We start from the raw sequence: 22,867 nt of genomic DNA on the forward strand, positions 1-22,867 counted from the left end.
ATTAACAGTAACCATGGTTCCCATCTATAGTTGGTAAGGAGACAGCCAGTGTTTGATTTCTCTATTCATGACGTTAGCTGTTCCTCCCCGATGTAATCGTTCCTAAGGCTGATTAGAACTGCAGAACTTAGTGACAACGCAGTGCATTGCACAGGTGATATGATAGACAACCCCTGTGAACTTTGCCTAGAGGGGAGGGTAAAGAAAAGGTGGAGGATGAGAAGGCAGAGGAGGACAGTGGTGCAGAAATCCCACGATTACAACGGATAGGCGGCATTGCCTTTACTTGGCCAAGTTGCTGGTGTGCCTCGGCCGGAACCACATTTACCCAGTGGGCTGTGAATGACATATATTACCCTTGACCATAGTTACAATTCCATACGTCAGCGCTGGCATGAACTCTACCAGACACCAAGAGGCCCAAAGACATCTTCTGCTCAACGTACGTGTGCAGAGCTGGTGCAGCTTTTTTGGAAAAGTAATGTCGGCTTGGGACTCTCCACCTTGGCTGGGCACAAGCCATCAGTTCTCTGAAATGTGCAGAGTCAACTACATAGAAAGAGAGGGACTGTAGTACCTTCCGCACAACTGGATGAGTGCACGCATACTGTTGTCTTTTTTTAATCGCTTTGGTGATCTATTGCTGTCGAAACAAGGAGGAGTAGGAGTATCAGGAGAAATAGACAACATGAAGTCGATGGAAAGAAACAACGGCTTCCTTTTGCTGACACCGACGAGCCCAGACTGCTGGAGAAGGGGTGATGAAGGGCCACTGTGCCAACATTAGAATCCTAGCTTTCTACCCACACATCTTTCATACCGCCACGTTAACGTCCCCCAGTGACCTAGTGAAAAATTCCGAAACTGTCGAGTATAGTATTTTCCCTCCACCACTGCATTATGCCTGCTTGCCGCTGCTTTTATTAACCTGTGCACAGCTAGTGTATCCCTTACAGGTAGTCTCCCAAGTAGCAGACTGTGTACCCCTCCCGCATTTGGCTCCAGATCTAACAGTGATTCCATCCTGCTTACTCACGGGCACGCTGCCACCCTCATACCCTGATGATGATGATGTCCCCTCTTCACCTGGCTACCACATGCGATCGGCTACATCATTGTCTACAAGTTTTTGGTCATCACTTATGTCACCCTCACCTGTCTCTTGTGCATTTCCATGACCTCATGCAGCATTAGCACCCACCAGACTGTCATCACCGCAGCAGACCTCTACTCCAAGTCTGGGCTGGCCTGTAACTGCTGACTGTCCTAACAAAGCTCATTGTCACTGAAAAGCGGAGCAGATCAAGTGGCTATCATTACTTGGGTAGCAGAAGGAGCAGCAAAAGCAAGAGAGCTTGGTTCAAGACAAGTGAGGGCATAGAGGCAGTTTCTGGGCCATGCCAATTAAGAGTTGTGTCAGAGGAACCCACTGATTCCTGGCTGTGTGTATCTGTGTATGCAGAGATTTGTCAGCACTACTGAACCCAATGATAGGGAAAGCCATAAAGAAATACCTTACAGGTAGTGGTGGTGCAAGCAGATGAGGATCTTGGCAAATGGTCCCAACGTCAAATCAATGCAAAAAATCTGCAGCACTCGCCAATGTAGACAATCCAGTAGTGGTTTTATTAAAAAAACAACAGGGTGATGCAACGTTTCGACCTTCCTTGGTCTTTTTCAAGCAAAAGACCAAGGAAGGTTGAAACGTCAACTACATGGAAAGAGAGGGGCTGTAGTACCTTCTGCACAACTGGATGAGTGCACGCATACTGTTGTCTTTTTTTAATCGCTTTGGTGATCGATAGCTGTCGAAACAAGGAGGAGTAGGAGTATCAGGAGAAATAGACAACATTGAAGTCGATGGAAAGAAACGACGGCTTCCTTTTGCTGACACTGACGAGCCCAGGTAGTGGTGGTGCAAGCAGATGAGGATCTTGGCAAATGGTCCCAACGTCAAATCAATGCAAAAAATCTGCAGCACTCGCCAATGTAGAAAATCAAGTAGTGGTTTTATTCAAAAAACAACAGGGTGATGCAACGTTTCGACCTTACTTGGTCTTTTGCTTAGGTCGAAACGTTGCATCACCCTGTTTTTTTTTATAAAACCACTACTGGATTTTCTACATTGGCGAGTGCTGCGGATTTTTTGCATTGATGTGTGCATCTGTGGTCACTTGAGAGGAGAGGAGGTTGAATAGCCAATCAACCATTTCAGTACAGCTGGATTGTTGGTCAAAATAAGACGGCTGGATGACAGTGGCAGGTCTGGCCTGTTGCTGTGGCTGCTACTTGTGCCGGCTACAGCAATATTTTTGCCATTGCTCGTTGTTTTGAAGGGCCCAGGCAACTGCCTCTTGGCCATACAGGTCCTTCTAAAAAAATTAGCATATTGTGATAAAAGTTAATTACTTTCTGTAATGTACTGATAAACATTAGACTTTCATATGTTTTAGATTCATTACACACCAACTGAAGTAGTTCAAGCCTTTTATTGTTTTAATATTGATGATTTTGGCATACAGCTCATGAAAACCCCAAATTCCTATCTAAAAAAATTAGCATATCATGAAAAGGTTCTCTAAACGAGCTATTAACCTAATCATCTGAATCAACTAATTAATTCTAAACACCTGCAAAAGATTCCTGAGGCTTTTAAAAACTCCCAGCCTGGTTCATTACTCAAAACCGCAATCATGGGTAAGACTGCCGACCTGACTGCTGTCCAGAAGGCCATCATTGACACCCTCAAGCAAGAGGGTAAGACACAGAAAGAAATTTCTGAACGAATAGGCTGTTCCCAGAGTGCTGTATCAAGGCACCTCAGTGGGAAGTCTGTGGGAAGGAAAAAGTGTGGCAGAAAACGCTGCACAATGAGAAGAGGTGACCGGACCGTGAGGAAGATTGTGGAGAAGGACCGATTCCAGACCTTGGGGGACCTGCAGAAGCAGTGGACTGAGTCTGGAGTATAAACATCCAGAGCCACCGTGTACAGGTGTGTGCAGGAAATGGGCTACAGGTGCCGCATTCCCCAGGTCAAGCCACTTTTGAACCAGAAACAGCGGCAGAAGCGCCTGACCTGGGCTACAGAGAAGCAGCACTGGACTGTTGCTCAGTGGTCCAAAGTACTTTTTCGGATGAAAGCAAATTTTGCATGTCATTCGGAAATCAAGGTGCCAGAGTCTGGAGGAAGACTGGGGAGAGGGAAATGCCAAAATGCCTGAAGTCCAGTGTCAAGTACCCACAGTCAGTGATGGTCAGGGGTGCCATGTCAGCTGCTGGTGTTGGTCCACTGTGTTTTATCAAGGGCAGGGTCAATGCAGCTAGCTATCAGGAGATTTTGGAGCACTTCATGCTTCCATCTGCTTTAAAGCTTTATGGAGATGAAGATTTCATTTTTCAGCACGACCTGGCACCTGCTCATAGTGCCAAAACCACTGGTAAATGGTTTACTGACCATGGTGTTACTGTGCTCAATTGGCCTGCCAACTCTCCTGACCTGAACCCCATAGAGAATCTGTGGGATATTGGGAAGAGAAAGTTGAGAGACGCAAGACCCAACACTCTGGATGAGCTTAAGGCCGCTATCGAAGCATCCTGGGCCTCCATAACACCTCAGCAGTGCCACAGGCTGATTGCCTCCATGCCACGCCGCATTGAAGCAGTCATTTCTGCAAAAGGATTCCCGACCAAGTATTGAGTGCATAACTGAACATAATTATTTGAAGGTTGACTTTTTTTTGTATTAAAAACACTTTTCTTTTATTGGTCGGATGAAATATGCTAATTTTTTTAGATAGGAAATTTGGGTTTTCATGAGCTGTATGCCAAAATCATCAATATTAAAACAATAAAAGGCTTGAACTACTTCAGTTGGTGTGTAATGAATCTAAAATATATGAAAGTCTAATGTTTATCAGTACATTACAGAAAATAATGAACTTTATCACAATATGCTAATTTTTTTAGTAGGACCTGTAGTAGTGTTTTTGAGATACCAACTTTTTTTATTTGATTTCGATACCATAAAAAAGTGTTGCGATACTCAATACCATTTGATAACACGCAAAAAAAGTAAACCCAAAAATCCAAGTGCATTCCGCATTTTAAAAAAATGGCCAATCGCTCAGTTTTCTTTGTTTTTTTTTCTGTTCCAACGTTCACCGCATAGATTTTTTTCTATTTTAATAGTTTGGACTTTTCAGACGTGGCGATATGTTTATTTATTTATGTAGTATAAAAAATTGAAAAAAGTACTGTGGCACTCACCATCAATCTTGAACTGCAGTAACATTGAAACAAAAGGGTGGTGGACATGGAACAAAGCTGTTGCCGATTCACACACTTGTGCATTGTTCCATGTCCACCACCTTTTTGTTACAATGAAATAAAACTGCAGTTCAAGATTGATGGTTAGTGCCGCGGTACTTTTTTCTATTTTTATACTTCACTATATAAAACCGGCAGAGCATCACCTTGAGACCACCGAGTCAGTGCGATACTGAGATTTTAGTGATCATACAGACACATTGCCGGCTCAAATTTTCTCGCATTATTTATATATTATATATGTAATTTATACTAAATATTTTTTTTTTATTTTTTTTTTTTTTTTTACTTTTTATATAATAATAATTTCCCCCTTAGGGGCTACAACCTGGGATTTTTTCATCCTTTGTCCTATTCACCCTGATAGAGCTCTATCAGGGTGAATAGGACTTTACACTATCCCTGCTGCTCTGTGCTCTGTGCACACAGCAGTAGTGTTGATCATGAATATTCGTATTGCGAATTTTAATTGCGAATATCGGCACTTCGAGAATTCGCGAATATTTAGAATATCACAAAATATATTCATAATCGCGAATATTCTTTTTTTTTTTAAATAACAGTTAATGCAAATTTTTATGCGAAATTTATTGCGATTTTTTCGCAAATTCTCGAATATATTCGCGAATTCTCGAATATTCACAAAAATATTCGCGAAATATCACAGATTCGAATATTGCCCCTGCCGCTCATCACTACACAGCAGCAAGAAACCGACTATGGCAGCCAGGGCTTCAGTAGCGTCCTGGCTGCCATGGTATCGGAGCGATAGCGAAGAGACATCAGCTTCTCTCCTGGGCGTTCCTTCTCGGAATGCCCAGGAGAGAAGCTGATGTCTCCTCCCCATCGCCGCTCTATGTAGCCTGGTAACTTAACTAAGTCCGGACCCATAAAAAAGGTTGTCCTATCATTGGTGGCGCAGTGCGCCCGCCCCTCTCCCCCCATTGGTAGCAGAGGGGGGTGGGAGACTGCTTCCTTTTTCCCTGTGCTGCTGAGGGAACATGAGCGTGCTGACAGCAGAGCGCTCATGCTCAGAGATACTAGACTGCGCATCGAAAAGATGGAAATCCCGGTATCGTATCGATACCGGGACAAAAGTATAGATTGAGTATCGAAATTTCGATACCCGCAACAACCCTAGGCCATAGTGTACTGTAACTGTATCAATAAAATAACGGATTAACTCTGAATGTCGGTGCACTAGAATGTGATGCACACGGCTCTATATTACACCTGCCTTTAATACTGAGGTACACTAACATAATGGACTAATTCTGAATATCGGTGCACTAGAAGGTGATGCACATGGTGATAAATTATACCTGCACTCTCCTTCTCTAATATTCTTTTTTAACCTCTTAAGGACACAGGGCGTACAGGTACGCTCTGATGTCCTGGTACTAAGGCCTCATGCACACGACTGTTGTTTGCTTCCGCGTCCGTTCCGCCGATTTTAGCGTTTCAGGTGCGGACCCATTCATTTCTATGGAGCCGTTGAAAATGCGGATAGTGCACCGTTTGCCATCCGCGTCCGTGATTCCAGTCCATCAAAAAAATATAACCTGTCCTATTATTTGCGCAGAAAACGGACCTTGGGTCAATGCACGAGGGGGTCCCGTGACCCTCCCCCGTGTCGGAATCGCCGCAAACCACAGGTCAATTCAGACCTGCGGTTTACAGCTTTTACTAGAGGTTGCGGCGGTGATCGGAGAAGCCATCGGGTCCCCATGCGGCTGTAAGGGGGACCCGATGGAATGGAAGGCAGCGCAATGCCTTCCTTAGGCATTGGCGCTGCCTTCCGGTGACGAGCCTGTGAGATCCAGCCCCCTGGATCTCACAGGCCAGAAGCTGTATGAGTAATACACACTGTATTACTCATACAGCCAATGCATTCCAATACAGAAGTATTGGAATGCATTGTAAAGGGGATCAGACTCCAAAAGTTGAAGTCCCAAAGTGGGACAAAAAATAAAGTGAAAATAAAGTCATTTCCCCCAAATAAAGTAAAAGAATTGGTAAAAAAATAGGGAAAAAAAAAGTTGACATATAAGTTGACTTATCACATGACCTAAACCCTCAAATAAACACCATAAAAAACTGTGCTAAATAAACCATTTTTTTGTCACCTTACATCACAAAAAGTACAACATTAAGCAATCAAAAAGGCGTATACCCACCAAAATAGTACCAATCTAACCGTCACCACATCCCATAAAAAACGAGTCCCTACATAAGCCCAAAAAATAAAAAAAAACTGTGGCTCAGAATATGGAGACACTAAAAAATATTTTTTTTTGTTTTCAAAAAGCTGTTATTGTGTAAAACTTAAGTAAATTTAAAAAAGTATACATATTAGGTATCGCCGCGTCCATAATAACCTGCTCTATAAAAATATTACATGACCTAACCCCTCAGGTGAGCACCTTAAAAATAAAAAAAAAGGTGTAAAATAATGCAATTTTTTGTCACCTTACATCACAAAAAGTGTAATAGCAAGCGATCAAAAAGTCATACGCACCCCAAAATAGTGCCAATCAAACCATCATATCATCCCACAAAAATCATACACTACCCAAGATAATCGGTCAAAAACTGAAAAAACTATGGCTCTCAGACTATGGAGAAACTAAAACTGATTTCATTTTTGAAAAAAAAAAAATCCCTTGTGCAAAACTTACATAAATAAAAAAAATAGTATACATATTAGGTATCACCTCGTCTGTGACAACCTGCTCTATAAAAATACCACATGATCTAACCTGTCAGATGAAAGCTGTAAATAACAAAAAAAATTAAAAAAAATAGGGCCAAAACAGCTATTTCTTGTTACCTTGCCTCACAAAAAGTGTAATATAGAGCAACCAAAAATCATATGTACCCTAAACTAGTACCAACAAAACTGCCACCCTATCCCTTAGTTTCTAAAATGGGGTAACTTTTTTGGAGTTTCTACTCTAGGGGTGCATCAGCGGGCCTTCAAATGGGACATGGTGTAAAAAAAAAAACAGTCCAGCAAAATCTGCCTTCCAAAAACCATATGGCATTTCTTTCCTTCTGCGCCCTGCTTCTGCGCCCTGCCGTGTGCCCGTACAGCAATTTACGACCACATATGGGGTGTTTCTGTAAACTACAGAATCAGGGCCATAAATATTGAGTTTTGTTTGGCTGTTAACCCTTGCTTTGTAACTGGAATAAAAATATTAAAATGGAGACAAAGTTTGTAAAATAAGTTTTGGATACCTTGAGGGGTGTAGCTTCTAGAATGGGGTCATTTTTGGGTGGTTTCTATTATGTAAGCCTCACAAAGTGACTTCTGACCAGTGTCATGAAGTACAATATGTGACGAAAAAACTCTCAAAATGGCCTGGATAAGTCAAAGCGTTTTAAAGTTATCATCACAAAGTGACATTGGTCAGATTTGCAAAAAATGGCCTGGTCCTTAAATTGAAAATGAGCCCGGTCCCTAAGGGGTTAAAACACTTTGCAGTGACACTGTCCTTAGCACATGAGCATTTGCCCCATCTCTCCCAATGCTCAGTTCACAGGACAATAGCAGAGACTGCGCAGGATGAGTGTTTTATAGGGCTGTGACATCACAGGTAATGGCTATATGTAGATTGGCTGGCTGCACGGAATTATGTGTGATCTCACGCTCTCGGGCTTCTTATTTTCACTTTGTAACACATAAGCCGTCATTACCACGAAGCGCAAGGAAATTCGGATTCATTGCGAATCAAAGTTTTCCTGAATTTCGTACAGAATTCAGTTTTAAATGCTTTTCTTCACTCAACACTAGTCCTTACACTTGGGTGTCAGAAGTAATCTTCCTTAAAGGGGTTATCCCACTTCGCCTTTTTATACTTACCAGTTGCCACCGCGCCGTTCGCTTCCTGGATTCTGGCTGGGGGCCGGCTTCATCTTGATTGAAGTCTTCTCCCGGCCGCTCCGCGCGCTGGACTGAACGCGCAAGCCGCCGCGCATGCGCCATGGTGACTTATTTCTGGCCAGTATAGTACAGAGCCGGCGTGCGCGTTCGCAGCTCTGTACTATTCTGGCAGGGAAGAAGTCACCATCGCCCGGCCGGGAGAAAAGAAGGAGTCTTCTGCGCAAGCGCGGCCATCGGGATTCCGGAGAAGAGCGGTGGCCGTAACCAGGGGAGACCGAGTCACAACAATAAGGTAAGTGGGGATGAATTTTATCCTAAACGGTGGGAATTTGTTAATCATGTATATTTACAAAAATGATTACTGTCAAATCATTAACAGATTTAACAGTGATCATTATGATGGGATAACCCCTTTAACCCAAAAAATTGTCTATATGGCAACTGATTTGTTACACAACGAATGAAAAATGTCTGAAACTAACCTTTCCAAAATGAGGAACGTGTCAAACATCTCAGCTTTCTGGACCACTTTCATGTATTTCATAATTGTACTCTTATTATTATTTTTTTTGCAGATCTACAGTGAACATGTAGTAGATCAATGGAGATTTCACTGTAAAGTGTTGAGCAGTGATGAAGTATTTTCTATAAGGAAACGCAGATGAACAAATTTACGATGATGTGTACCGTAAGTTACATAAGGGAATAAACAACCATCATATTCCCTAGTCAACTGAGCTGCTGAGTTTAGAACAGGACATTCAATAACTAAAGACAAAAAATGTTCAGGGAGACCAACTGGAGAGGCAATTCCAGAAAACAGATGGTATTTATTCCATGATCCTAGAGAAGAATAGCTGATAAAAAAATATAGCAGAGACACTGGCAATAACCTGTAGGCTGTACTAATCATGACATTTCAGATACGAGAAAACCCTCAGCCAACTGGGTTCCCAAACACCTCAATGCTGATAAGTTGCGTGATCAAGTGGTTGCTTCACAACCCATTTTGGTCCAATGTAAGTGGGATTTCTAAACTTTCTTGGAACTACTGTATGGATGAAACTGGAATCCATATATATGATCAAGAGGTCACATATCCAATACAAGGAGTGGAGGCACAGTGGTTCAACACGTCCCAAAAAGTTCAAAACACAGAAGTCAACAAGCAGTCAACAAGCAAGGCATTTGTCACAGATGTTCCTGTGACAGGGGACAGGAGATCGGCGAGACGGGCACCATGTGGTTTGATCTGACATATTTTCCGTTTGGATCAATTGACGTCTGTGTTGTTTCTGGTGCTTACCACACCTTCTTTCCCCAGGTGTGGCTATTATGGTCATTTAACCTTCTCTATTTATTGTTGTTTCTCCCACTATGCTATGCGGTTTATAGCTTCTGTTGGAGTTGTGGATAGCTGGTGTGTGGATCTCAATTGAATTCCTGGTGCTGCTATTGCCACTTGAAGTTAAGTGTTTTATTTCCCTTTTGTATTTTGTTTGGGTTATTTTATGTGTTGCATTTCCCTGTCATTTGAATTATGGCCTGAGGAAAACTCCTGTTCATCCTTCCTTTTGGAGGAACAGGATGTCTCAGTCCTGACATTAGTACCAGGGTCCAATAGGGTGAGTTAGGACACTAGGTATCCGGTGTATGAACTTGCCTACCTCTGGGGTCTGTTCATACTGGTAGTTAGTCAGGACTTTGATTATAGTTTTACTAGGAGGTGTCCATCTCCTTTCCCTAATTTCCAGGCCTTAGTCCCTCCCCCCTTTCCCTCCTATGTGCGGTGTGATGTTTCCCTCCCACACCCGAACGTGACAACATTGTTATCTGTCTTCTAGGACAAAAATTTAATTTTGCTTGAAGGTTACCTGGACAAGGGAGCAAGTATCACAGCAAAGTACTCTACTGCATTTTGCAACAAATTGAATCAGCAATTGGTCTCCAAATAATTTTGTTTCTTCAACACAATACTGTTCCTCACATGGCAGGTATTATGCAATTGAAATTGCCAGAGCTTCAGTTTATGGATCTGAACTTTGAAACAAATCAAGGAAATAAAAGTTTTCAAACTCTGAAGTGGCCACATTAGCTGTGGACAAGTGGTCTGAAGCACAACCAAAATAAATTTCTCTGAGCAAGTTAGAACAACAGTGTGTGTAGCTCCGGGGGGGGGGATTCTGGGGAAGATTTATCAAAACTGTTGTTATTAAGGAAAACTGGCTTAGATTCCCATAGCAACCAAGCAGATTTTAGTCTTCATTGTCTAATGGAGCTCTTAAAAAAATGAAAAGATTTTGATAGATTTCCTACACAGTATGTAGATTAAATAAAAAAAATTACCAAGCTTGTTGCTTTTTTTATGAAGAAAAATACAGACCCCTTCATAATTCCACCTATTGCCCACATAATACAATCAAACTTTTCAAAATTACTCATCCAATCATTGCTCTCAGAAGATAGTCCTACATTCATATTTTAAAACCAGATAGTGCCTAACGATCACTGAAATCATTTTCTAACATGATCCCGCCAGACACTGTGTATACACAACGCTAATAGACTTAAAAAAATAAAATAAAACGCTGGTGTTCAATGTCTATGTAGGCATGCTCTATACTAACATATAAAAAAACACTAACATTTTCTCCCCATAACAGTGCCATATACAACTGACAGTCATGGCCTATATATCACAGCTCCATATTGTGTAGCATCTACATGAGCCAACAGTTTGCTGCTCAACCAAATGCTGTATTGGCACTGTTCAAACAACACAAACAGAGAAGATACCTTGTCCTAAGTGACAGCATACCATTCCCCTTTTTATTAAACGCAAAAAAAAAAAGGTAAACATTTCTTGAAGTTGAGACAAAGTGTGCTGTAAAGAATCCATTAATATGCAGCTCGTCAATGTAATGAAACATTCCTAGAAAATGGAAAGATTAGGCATATTATTAAATCTCCTACCTTAAAGAAAAAACAAGATATTAAAAAGAACAAGTTCAATTTCTGCCTTTCATTCTATCAGACAGTGAGTAAACTGAAAAACCTCACTACCGCTAATTGTTAAAAGCCAAGCAGCGGTAAATGGCTTCTGTCAAGCTCATCAGCATACAGGTTATCGTAACCTGGGTATACTTTGTCAGCCTGGTGAATATCATGCTGCGTGTAATTGCTATAAAATCTTGACATTTTAAGTATGAAAGGGTCTTACTGAAATGGCAAAAAAATAAATAAAAAAATAGCCGGGGTTTAGATTACAAAATCCATTCGGACCAGAAGGAAGGGGTGAAACCGTTGTAGGCATTTTTGCTGCATCGCCTCCCACAAGTAATATTGTGGTGGAGAAAAGGCTGTAAACTGAAATGATGAAGAAGCTCCGCTTCAGGAATCAGTCTGACTAGAAGATTTGGGATGAATTACAGACCTCACTTGTAAATTATCGGTGTTCCTATAAGATTGCCATCATCATGTTTCATAGTATATTGCTCAGCAGTGCACAGTAGTATATACTGTATATCATCCACATTCATTAGGAAGTGCGGCGGAATTACTTTATGAAATATGAACCCAGGTTCCAGTACCTCTCATAGATAAAACCTATATGTTTATTTGCTAGTTATCAAGTGATAAGACTGCTTGGGGTAATTATTAGATGAAAGTGATAAATCTTCCATCTATCTGTACCGCAGTATGATTCCAACATTAAAGATTTATGTCAAAGATTAAAAAAAACAACTATAAGGAATACCAAATGATTATCTGCTGATAGATTGTCCAGTTATGGCAGATAACAATTTAACAGAAAAAAGAAATTCTCTGGGCCTCCCCATACGCCCAGGCCCCTCACAGAGGTTGTACTTACCTGGCTTCCACGCCGCGTCTGACGCCCGCACGGCCACTGCTGCATCTCCCCATACCTAACATTGCTACAGAGGCTTGTTCCCGTCGTGGTCTGCTATTAGCAAATTACAGCATAAATTTGATTCGCCGCAAAGTCCAAGTTCCTCATGCTTTGTGGTAGTGAATCGATTTAACTCGTCTCGCACTACAGGTAGTAGCAAAAATATACATTCAAAAATAAAATAGGAAGTCTCAGCCTGAAAGAACGCCAATTGCAAACAAAATAATTAAAGAAGAAATTTTTATTGAAAATAAACGTTTAAAAAATAAGGGGGACAATACACCCATTTCAGTTTAAAACAGGCCAAACAGGGTACCTAGCAGGTTGAGAGGGATTCAGCTATACGTCATCAACCTGTGTGGTAGCCTAATAAGATCTGTGGTGACTATTAGTGTTGAGCGGCATGTCCCATATTCGAATTCGCGAAATTTTGCGAATATTCGAAAGAATATTCGTAAAATATTCGCGAATATTCGAATTCGTTATTATTTCGCATATGCGATAATTCGAATTTTCGCATCGCATAATACATATTATGAGATGCAAAATTCGCATGTGCGCTAATGAAATCGCCTTACGAAGATTCGCAACTCAATTCAATCACTAATGTAAGAATGCAAAGCCCTTTGCCTCTGTTCTGGGACAAGTGTAGATATTCGCCTGTGCGCTAATAAAATCGCCTTACGAAGATTCGCAACTCAATCACTTTCTAGGCAATGTGAGTAAGATCTGAGCTTTTGGACTTTTGGGAATCAATCGAGATACAGTGGGGGGTGATGACAGTAGTTGACAGAGTACAGATCAATGTCATCTGTAAGGTGGAAAGTAAAATAAAAAATACGAATATTCGTAAATCGAATTTTACGAAGTTCTACGTATTAGTGAATATGGTGCTATACTATATGAATGCACAGGCCTTTGCCTCTCTGTTCTGGGGACAAGTGTAGATATTCGCATTTGCGTTAATAAAATCGCCTCACGAAGATTCGCAGCTCAATTCAATCACTAATGTATGAATGCAAAGCCCTTTGCCTCTGTTCTGGGACGTGCCGATATTCGCATGTGCGCTAATAAAATCGCCTTACGAAGATTCGCGCCTCAATCACTTTCTAGGCAATGCGAGTAAGATCTGAGCTGTTGGACCTTTGGGAAACAATCAATTATATGTGTACTGTAATTTTGTGGAAAAAAAAAAAAAAAAAAACGAATATTCGTTTTTACGAATATATAGCACTATATTCGAAATATTCGCGAAATCGCGAAGTTGCGATATTCGCGAAAAAAATTCGCTTTTCGAATATTCGCGCTCAACACTAGTGACTATATATCAGAATCAAAAGTCACACACGGTATGAAAAAGACAGCCCACAGAAAAGTCAGGCAGGTCTAGTTAGTGTGATCAGCCTCCCGAATTAGTTTCATACACCCCAGTCTCCCAATTATGTCCACCTGGGTGAATGAGAGACAGGATCAAAAAACCAAAAGCAATGTGCCACGGAGGAAAAGCACGATTGGTTATGACCCTGCCTGACAATTCTAGACAAATTAGGTGCTAGTACATGCTCTACGCGTTTCTGCGTGGGAGTTACCACACTTCATCAGGAGAAAATCACATACATAAATCACTGTCTGTTTATACAAAGTTGCCGCTCTGTAGTGTGCGCAACCAGGCGCTTGCTGTACACGGCCCAAAAAACGCTGAACTGAAATAGGGGAAGCCCCACCCTCCAGGGGTGTGTGCAAGCGCCGGCAGCCAGTCGGGAGTGCGGCAGCCAGACATGCCCCCTGATTGCAGGCAGCGAAGGATATCGCAATGGAGCCCCGGAGGAGTGTGCACTTGTAGATAGCAGGGGAAATTGAGACATAGCGCAACAAAGTCCAGTACACAGCCACATAGAGATAGAGAGACTGTTTATGCTGCGAGGTGCAAAGAGGAAGTCGATCAACAGGTATACCAGCAAGATTCACAAAATAGAGAATAAAAAATGGAATCCAATAATGAATGAAAAAATATTATAAAGGGACCCTCATAAAATGTCAAATAAAAGAAAAGTGTGATAATAAGACTATTGGACATATAGTCTATTTTACAACAGAACTTCTGCAACAAAACCAGTTTTCCGTTAAACCAGATTTGATAAATCTCCCCGAATTTCGTCACCAGCTCATGGAATATTTTGGGGAGCAATTGCATTTCCCTTTGCCAGACTGTTTTTAAGCTCAACTGGGTCTTAGAAAATGGTGGCCAGAAGGAAGGCAGGTGGCCTTTGATTCCTGATGAAAGGAGTTGTCCAGTGTAGACATTTTTTTCATATACTCTATTGGGGTATTATGGGTAAAGGGTTCTATGTTCATGATACTCTTCTTTTGGTCAGAGTAGAAAAGGCTTGCGAAGAGAGGCTCTCACTATGGAGCATCTGTATTACACAAGCAGTCCACTGATTTGAATGAAAATTTTGTAAAACCTAATTTCTCCTGTGGGGGCGCTGCAGGGGAATTACATATTTACTGCCATGTTCGACCACAAATGATCACTGGGCCTCTGGAAGGGTGGCACCTTGTCATCAGTTTCCTGTCAAGGGAAACATCTCATTGATCAAGGCAGACAAGCCATTTAAAGGGGTATTCAGTTTGTCTGAATTTATCCCCTATCCACAGTGGATAAATCCTCCTGCTGGGACCCCCACCAATCACAAAAATGGGGAACCCATTCCCCCTGCAGCCCTCCAGAAATGAACTCTCCATTCATTTAAAGGGGCGCTACAGGGGGGACGGGGCCCACTGTTTTGCAATCTATGTGGGTCCCAGCAGTAGGACCCCAGGATAGGGGATAACGTCAAACATCCGGAATACCCTTTTAAGGTTCAGCAGGCTGCTGATGTCCACTAAGATACCATATCTATTTAGCAGGTACAGTAGATATAAAAAGTCTACACACCCCTGTTAAAATGTCAGGTTTTGACATGGTCCAGTCAGTGCTGCCGGTTTCAGACTGTACAGGGACACCCCTTCGAATGGTAGTACCCCGTTAGAGATGTATTAATGAGCTTCTAGTAGCAATAACTGAGGAATGGAACAACATACAGTTATGTGAAAAGATGCTCCAGAATTGTGAATGATGACTAAAACATACTTTGCTGACAGGTCCTCTTCAAACTGTGAGTGTACAGGGTTTATGGACCTGCCTCTGTATTCTGATTTTACATATACAGTGGACATAACAAGTCTACACACCCCTGTTAAAATGTCAGGTTTCTGTGATGTAAAAAAAATTAGACAAAGATAAATCATTTCATAACTTTTCCCACCTGTATTGTAACCTATAAACTGTACAACAATAGAAAATAAAACTGAAATCTTTTAGGTAGAAGGAAGAAAAAAATATAAAAATAAAATAATATGGTTGCATAAGTGTGCACACCCTTAAACTAATACTTTGTTGAAGCACCTTTTGATTTTATTAGAGCACTCAGTTTTTGGGGGTATGAGTCTATCAGCATGGCACAATTTTGATTTGGCAAGATTTGCACACTCTTCTTTGCAAAAATACTCCAAATCTGTCAGATTGCGAGGGCATCTCCTGTGCACAGCCCTCTTCAGATCACCCCACAGATTTTTAATCGGATTCAGGTCTGGGCTCTGGCTGGGCAATTCCAAAACTTTAATCTTCTTCTGGTGAAACCATTCCTTTGTCGATTTGGATGTATGCTTTGGGTGGTTGTCATGCTGAAAGATGAAACTCCTCTTCATGTTCAGCTTTCTAGCAGAAGCCTGAAGGTTTTGTGCCAATATTGACTGGTATTTGAAACTGTTCATAATTCCCTATAGCTTAACTAAGGCCCCAATTCCATCTGAAGAAAAACAGCCCCAAAGCATGATGCTGCCACCACCATGCTTCACTGTGGGTATGGTGTTCTTTTGGTGATGTGCAGTGTTGTTTTTGGGCCAAACATATCTTTTGGAATTATGGGCAAAAAGTTCAACTTTGGTTTCATCAGACTATAACACCTTTTCCCACATGCTTTTGGGAGACTTCAGATGTGTTTTTGCAAAATGTAGCCTGGCTTGGATGTTTTTCTTCGTAAGAAAAGGCTTTCGTCTTGCCACTCTACCCCATAGCACAGACATATGAAGAATACGGGGGATTGTTGTCACATTAACCACAAAAGCCAGTACTTGCCAGATATTCCTGCAGCTCATTTAATGTTGCTGTAGGCATCTTGGTAGCCTTCCAGACCAGTTTTCTTCTAGTCTTTTCATCAATTTTGGAGGGACGTCCAGTTCTTGGTAATGTCACTGTTGTGCCATATTTTCTCCACTTGATGATGACTACCTTCACTGTGTTCCATGGTATATCTAATGCCTTGGAAATTCTTTTGTACACTTCTCTTGACCGATTTTAACAAGGAGATCCCTCTGATGCTTTGGAAGCTCTCTTTGGACCATGGCTGTTGCTGTGGGATGTGACTAAGAAAAATTCAGGAAAGACCAACTAGAGCAGCTGAACTTTATTTGGGGTTAATCAGAGGCACTTTAAATGATGGCAGGTGTATGCTGGCTCCTATTTAACATGATTTTGAATGCGATTGTTTAATTCTGAACACAGCTACATCCCCCGTTATAAGAGGGTGTGCACACTTATGCAACCATATTATTTTAGAGTTTTTTTTTGTTTTCTTCCCTCCACCTAAAACATTTCATTTTGTTTTTTAATTGAGTTGTTCAGTTTATAGGTCACATTAAAAGGTAGGAAAAGTTCTGAAATGATTTATCTTGGTCTCATTTTTTTACAGCACAGAAACCTGACATTTTAACAGGGGTGTTTAGACTTTTTATATCCACTGTATATGTAAAATCGGAATACAGAGGCAGGTCCATAAACCCTGTACACTCACCGTTTAAAGAGGACCTGTCACCACTCTTGACAAGTCTGTTTTAGTCGTCATTCACAATTCTGGAGCATCTTTTCATATAACTGTATGTTGTTCCATTCCTCAGTTATTGCTACTAGAAGCTCATTAATACATCTCTAACGGGGTACTACCATTCAAGGGGGTGTCTCTGTACAGTCTGAAACCGGCAGCACTGACTGGACCATGTCAAGTTGTGCAGGTAAACCCCCGCCCCCATTGGTAGCAACCAGCTGCAGATTCATTAATAAACTTTTAGTAGCAATAACTGAGGAATGGAACAACATACAGTTATGTTAAATAAATGCTCCAGAAGGGTTATTGCATGGGAATAACTTAGTATAACAGACATGTCAGGAGTGGTGACAGCTGCAGCAGTTATCAGAGAGAACAATTAAGGAATCTGTCATGACGGCCTGCAGCTAATGAATACATCAGACTCCTAGGTCACGCTCGCAGCGCCCTGAGTTTAACAAAACTTTAAGAAATTCACAGAGAACAGACATGACGCTGAAATCAGGATCTGTCACCACTTCATGCTTGCCTCAGGGCAGTATAAACGTTGCGGCAGACTCCTTTTATGAGGGGTTGCCATAACAACCAATCAGATCACTACTTTCCTCTTCAAGGCAGCTCAGAAAAAAATAAAGCTGGAGCCGTACTGGTTGCTATAGGATCCATGACGCATTTTGTATCACTTTATATGTAAGAGGCCCAAAATAGGCTTATTCCGCCCCAAGACATTAGGGACATAGATGACCAGACGGTACGATGTCTAGGCGGTATACATACTATTCAACTGGTGCACACTCACTTACATTGTTGATGGTAAGTTCAGTGCACTTATTCACCGCTCATTTTCAGACTGGAGCAGCCCGGATTTGCCAGCATTGTCTCCTCACAAATTCAAGATGGTTGGCAACTACCCTGCTATGGGTTCCTTGAAGAGTGGTGGCCCATCCCGTACAATATGGAAAAATCATGTGCAGGGCTTCCCTCTCCAGTGATGGATGGGAGAGTGGCCCATGGGTCACTAGAATGGCATAGGTGGGAGAAAGTAGTCCCTCTTGTACTAAGAGGCAAGCTCAGCATTTTAGTGGGAGACCCATTTTCATCTTTGCTATGGGGACCCCTCATTTCTAGTTATGGCTCTATGTAAAATCACATTACGTGGGAAAATTGGATTTATACAACACTGTGGTTCAGACAGCCACAGTCAAAATGTGTTCTTGGACACTTCAGCTTCACGCTTTGCGATAAATCTTGTAGACACATGCACGGCTCACTTCAATTAAAGGGATTGTCTGGGCTACAGATATTTATAACCTAATATCAGGACTCCCATCACCCCTACTAATCAGCTGTTGTAAGGGGCCACAGCGCTTATGTGAGTGCTGCATCCTCTTCACAGTTTACCTGCGTGCTGTCTACTTTGCATGAGGACCATGACTCCTTTAAAGAGGACCTTTCACCAGAATAAAACATCTAAACTAACTATTAGTGTTGAGCGCGAATATTCGAAAGGCGAATTTTTTTCGCGAATATCGCAACTTCGCGATTTCGCGAATATTTCGAATATAGTGCTATATATCCGTAAAAACGAATATTCGTTTTTTTTTTTGTTTTTTTTTTCACAAAATTACAGTACACATATAATTGATTGTTTCCCAAAGGTCCAACAGCTCAGATCTTACTCACATTGCCTAGAAAGTGATTGAGGCGCGAATCTTCGTAAGGCGATTTTATTAGCGCACATGCGAATATCTACACTTGTCCCAGAACAGAGGCAAAGGGCTTTGCATTCTTACATTAGTGATTGAATTGAGTTGCGAATCTTCGTAAGGCGATTTTATTAACGCACATGCGAATATCTACACTTGTCCCCAGAACAGAGAGGCAAAGGCCTGTGCATTCATATAGTATAGCACCATATTCGCGAATACTTCGAACTTCGTAAAATTCGATTTACGAATATTCGTATTTTTTATTTTAGTTTTCACCTTACAGATTACATTGATTTGTACTCTGTCAACTACTGTCATCACCCCCCACTGTATCTCGATTGATTCCCAAAAGTCCAAAAGCTCAGATCTTACTCACATTGCCTAGAAAGTGATTGAGGCGCGAATCTTTGTAAGGCGATTTTATTAGCGCACAGGCGAATATCTACACTTGTCCCCAGAACAGAGAGGCAAAGGCCTGTGCATTCATATAGTATAGCACCATATTCGCGAATACGTAGAACTTCGTAAAATTCGATTTACGAATATTCGTATTTTTTATTTTAGTTTCCACCTTACAGATTATTTCACTGGTATAACTGATATATGGTATACGTTCCACCTATCAAAATCAAATCACTGTCGTTTGGAACGCTACATTTCTGTTAAAACTGTTACTTTATTAATCAGAAAAACAAAAGGGAAGGGGGACTAACCTATATTAAAATTCTAGGACACCATCCATTCAGTATAGGGTCGATATGAGGACCTATAAGCCGCATACACGGTAAATGCAGCTGCGGATGGGGTCACTAGAAATGCCGCAGGCTAGTGCTATACTGCAAGTGAAAGCAGAGGGCCATGGGGCCGTGCTAATTGATTCCACAGAAGTAAGCACTAAGGTGCGGTCAGTGTGCTCTGAATCACTACCAGCTCATGGATCCCTCGACTAAAGTTATGGATAGACTAATCCAGTGATAAACATCTGCCTGCAGAAGCCGATCTCAATTGAATCCATCCGTTCATGTGAAACGGATGTCTAAGAATCGGCCCTGCAGACACGAATCACTGGATCTAAGCTAAGCTGGGTGAAACAGGCAGATCTGGATTGCTGTTGCTCATCTAACTGCAGAGGGCTGAGAACCGCAGACCTCAACTGCAGTGTGAGCGCAAAGCAGATACAAATGAACATTGATTCATCCCCACACCACACTCAACGCGTTTCGCCATAAGGCTCGTCAGGAGCGTGTATCTGTGGTTCGCAGGATAAATATTCAAAGCTGCTGAGCCTCCATTACAGAGGCTGCAGCTGTAAGTACGAGGTGGCCGAACGCGGCCGCTCAGGTGCACAGAATATGAGGAGAGTCCTCCTCCCCTCAACTGAGCCCCGCCTGCAGAACGGCCAATGAGGACGCAGGAGGCACGGCATCGCCGCATCATCCATCCCGCCCCCATTGTGCCGCCCCCTCGATGAGACCGGCCCAGATGAATGTAATAACATTCTACATTAAAGTTAGAGTAAATATATACGGCGACTTACTACCCTGGCAACGTTTGTATAGCTCCGATCGGGACAGGGATCATGAAGTGGTATGAACTACATTGTATTTTATTTATTTTTTATTTTTTTTATTTTTTTTAAATTATTTAATTAGTTGAGGACATCAATCGGTGGTGGTGGAGACAATACAGGAGGGTCAGGAAGGACCCAGCAGCATTTTTACTAGACGGCCAATACTGTGATCAGGCTGATTTAAAGGGGCAGTGTATGGTATAATGTGGTATAAGTAATCCACAACCAATAATTACACTATCACACCCCTGGTATCTCCTAGCCCCCTCAATTGCCTAGGTGATCTAATGACATAGAGTCATTAGTAGTCCATGCCGCTGAGACACACGGATCGTGGGCAGTATGTCATCACCCCTAATGTTCCCCCGTTGCACCTCAGCTCCAGGGATCTAGAGAAAACACACAAAGGAATTATACTCATTTAGTCCCTGGGGCTGGAGCGCACATAGGCAGTAAATCCACTGTGTCTCTTTTTGCAATAACCGCCTATCAAAGTCGCCTCCTCTTGGCGCTCTTCTGACCACCTCCACAGCCTGAAATTTGATGACATCCACATCACCGTTGTGCATGGTCGATATGTGTCTAGCAATCGGGGTATCCGCCCCTTTGCGGATGTCATTTAGATGTTCTGCTATTCTTCTACGGAATTCTCTTGTGGTTTTACCCACATATTGCTTTCCGCAAACACAAGTGGCCAAATATACCAGGCCTCTTGTTTTGCAATTGACAAATGATCTGATAGTAAATCTCTGTTCAGTGACGCTACAGATAAATGTAGTGCCAGTCTGGATTGCAGGGCAAGCCACGCAGCTGCCACAGCGGAAGGTCCCTTTGAGGTTGGTACTCAGCCATGTGGATGTAGTCGGGCCCTGAAAAAAGCTGTGCACCAGGCGATCTCTCAAACTACGTCCACGTCTGTACGTGATTAGAGGTACATCGCCTATCATATCCCCAATATCTGGGTCTGATTTAAGAATACCCCAGTAGGTCGTCAGCAAGTCACGCACTGTGTTGTGTGCTTCATCATATGTGGCTATGATGCGCAACTGGTCCATTCCAGCCGATCCCGACCTAGGGGTAAGGAGGGCATCCCGGTTTTGTGCCAGTGAATGCTGGTACGCTTTAGTTAGTACATGTTGTGGGTACCCCCTACTCCTAAATCTGGTTCGTAGATCACTGGATGCCGTTCTGAAATCCGACATACTGGAGCAGTTACGCCTTACCCGAAGGTATTGCCCTTTTGGAATTCCCCTCTTCAGGGGCAGGGGGTGGCAACTGTCCCAACTAAGGAGGCTGTTTGTTGCAGTCTCCTTGCGGAACAGCCGTGTGCCAATATTGCCCATCCTGTCCCTGAAGATGGATTAAATCCAGAAAGTTGATTTGAGATTCCTGGATCTCTGATGTAAAAAATAATCCCATAGTGTTTATGTTCAGGTCTGAAACAAACCGATTGAAGTCCTCAACACTCCCAGACCATAAAATCAATACATCATCGATGAAGCGTAACCACAAATTAATGTGGTCAGCCCATCTCTGATTATCCGCGAACACAACTTCACGTTCCCACCAGCCCAGGTAGAGATTGGCGAAGGTCGGGGCTCCCCATCGCCACTCCCCTGAGCTGGTGGTACATGCGATGATCAAAGATAAAACAGTTGTGCTCAAGGATAAATTTCATTAGTTCAAGAATAAATTCGTTATGCTGCCAGCAATGGGTGCCACGTTGACTAAGGAAAGAGGCCACAACTCCACACCCCCTATCATGGGGTATGGAGCTGTACAAGGCCTCAACATCCAGGCTGGCCAGCATAACGTTCTCACCAAGATGTATTCCTTCCAATTTTTTGATTACATCCATAGAATCACGTACATACGAGGATAGGGACACCGCAAATGGTCGTAAAATCCTATCCACGTATGTACTGATTGGATGTGTCAAACTCCCAGTCCCTGACACAATAGGACGTCCCTTTAAGGGGGTAAGTCCCTTGTGCACCTTGGGTAACCCATAGAAACAAGGGATCTGGGGATGTTTGGGAAACAAAAACTCAAATTCAGATCTACTGATAAGGGCATGATCGTGTGCGGTGTCCAAGAGGTCCTTCAATTGCCTCCTGAACATCTCAGTAGGATTTGATTCCAGCACACGATAACATGATTTATCACTGAGAATGTTCAGACACATGATCTTATATTGGTCACAGTTCATTACGACAATATTCCCTCCCTTGTCCGATGGTTTAATGACAAGGGAGTTGTCGCGTTCCAGTGAAATTAGGGCCTCAATCTCCCTTTTCCGGAGATTGGACTCAGTCCCCTTCAATGTGTCGAGCTTTCTCAGTTGGTCTGTGACGACCTTGAGAAAAATGTCAGGTGGTGTGCCATCACTAAGGGGCGGGTTTTTAGTAGAGGACAATTTGAGGTCCGTAAATGGACCCTCACCAATCTCCCTACTCCCTTCCTCCATAAGGGATGCCAGTAGTTGGATATCCGGCAGGTCATTTATGTCCACACCCAATTCATTGCACTGTTGTTGATTAT

General features: G+C 42.3%; 1 protein-coding gene across 5 annotated transcripts in view; it reads right to left on the reverse strand.

The window, feature by feature from the left end:
- CNKSR2 (connector enhancer of kinase suppressor of Ras 2) overlaps positions 1-22,867 on the reverse strand; it is a 414,221-nt gene that overhangs the window by 299,021 nt on the left and 92,333 nt on the right. The window lies entirely within an intron of this gene.

Source organism: Bufo gargarizans, chromosome 3 (assembly GCF_014858855.1).
Source record: "Bufo gargarizans isolate SCDJY-AF-19 chromosome 3, ASM1485885v1, whole genome shotgun sequence".
Lineage (NCBI taxonomy): Eukaryota > Metazoa > Chordata > Amphibia > Anura > Bufonidae > Bufo > Bufo gargarizans.